The following is a 2,153-nucleotide window of genomic DNA, read 5'->3' on the forward strand; positions in this document are numbered from 1 at the left end:
AAATGAAGATGACACAATTTCTCCAATAACTTTATGGGAGGGGGCTAAGGCTGTGATGAGGGGTTGTATTATTGCAATTTCTTCTAGATTAAAGAAGCAGAGGTTGAATGGTCAGAGCCAGCTGGAAGAAAAAATAAAGCAACTAGAAAAAGAGCATCAACAATCTAACAAAGAAGAAACTTTACATGCTCTAAAAGAGACAAGGAAAAAATTAGATGACCTATTAACTTACAAAACGGAAGGGGCTTTAAGATTCATAAATAGAAAATACTACGAAATGGGAAATAAAGCAAGTCGACTACTGGCATTTCAATTGCGGAAAGCTCAAAGTAGCAGGGCAGTTTACAAAATAAAAAGCCCAGACAATGGTGAAATTCTAACACATCCCACAGACATCACGGAGGCTTTTGCCACACACTATAGAAAACTATATGAAGAAGAGTCAGACCCACAAAGAAACGAGAAGATGGAATGTTTTTTTAGATCCATCAACTTAGCGAAACTAACATCAGAAGAGGCTGATATGGTGTCAATGCCAATTACAGAAGAAGAAATCAAAAATAATATTTCACAGCTTAAAAATAACAAATCTCCTGGAACTGACGGTTTTTCAGGGGAATATTATAAAACGTTTATAGGTGAACTAACTCCCATCCTGTGCAAGGTTTATAACTATGCATTAAAAGAAGGACAATCACCTGCGTCCTGGTCAGAGGCAATTATAAGCGTTATACACAAAGAAAACAAAGACCCGACCCTATGTGCATCATATCGTCCCATCAGCCTTCTGTGTGTTGATTTTAAAATCCTTACCTCAATAATAGCAAAAAGAATTCAGAGAATCATACATAAGTTGGTAAAGCCTGACCAAACTGGGTTTATCAATAATCGTCATGGTGTTGATAATGTTAGGAGAGCCCTAAATCTACAGTTTATTGCAGCTAAAAGGGCCAGCCCTTCAATGCTTCTCAGCCTAGACGCTCAGACGGCTTTCGATAGGGTGAACTGGACTTTCTTACATCAAACTCTCCGACATATGGGCTTCAATGACACATTTATTAACTGGATTTGTTTATTTTACAAAAACCCTAAGTCTAGAGTAAGAGTGAACGGGTATTGTTCAGACTTTTTTCCACTGGGCCGTGGCACTCGCCAAGGAGACTCCTTATCTCCTTCATTATTTGCTTTAAGCATAGAGCCACTGGCAGAACTAATAAGATCAAACCCTCTCATATTGGGTATTTCTGATGAAGGAGGGAATCAACACAAATTAGCTCTATTTGCTGACGACATATTGTTATTCATAGAACAGCCCATGGTTTCAATCCCTGCACTATTAAGTAGTCTAAATAAATACAGTGAAGTATCAGGATATAAGATAAACAGTAACAAATCAGAAGCAATGATGATAAGTGGTGATTGGCCCCAACAATTAGATAGTTTAGTGTCATTTAGGAAATCTAAAAAAGGATTTAGATATTTAGGAGTCATTCTGACACTGAAACCATCACAACTTTTCCATTGCAATTATGACAAATTAATTAAAGAGATCAACCAAGATATAAGCAGATGGGATGTGCTGCCTTTGTCCTTGTTTGGCAGAATAGAGTCAGTAAGGATGAATATTTTACCTAGGCTCCTCTTTTTATTTCAATCTTTGCCAGTTCCTGTTCCACAATCAACAATTAAGTGCCTTGAAAAACGCATTTCAAAATTTATTTGGCAAAATAGAAGACCAAGAATACGACTAAAAATATTGATGGCAAGCAAAAAACGGGGTGGGCTGGGATTACCTAACTTTAAAATGTACTACTGGGCAGCCCAACTAAGGGCAGTAGTGATATGGGCAACCAAAGCTGAAGAAACTGGATGGCTATCCATTGAACAGAATTCTTTGACAGGGGTACCATTGTCTGTGCTTCCTTTTCTTGGCCAAAGGGCTCAGAGGAAAATAAAAATAGAAAATATATGGGTTAAACACACGCTAAAGATTTGGAACACTACACAAAAATTAATAAAAGGATCGGTGGCTCTGTCAAGGGTAATGCCCATTCTGAGAAATTTTGACTTTCTCCCATCTTTGACGGACTTGGCATTTAAGAGATGGGCAGACAATGGTTTGGTCAGCATTGACCAATTGTTTGAAAACAATA

Source organism: Neoarius graeffei, chromosome 5 (genome assembly GCF_027579695.1).
Source record: "Neoarius graeffei isolate fNeoGra1 chromosome 5, fNeoGra1.pri, whole genome shotgun sequence".
Taxonomy (NCBI): Eukaryota; Metazoa; Chordata; class Actinopteri; order Siluriformes; family Ariidae; genus Neoarius; species Neoarius graeffei.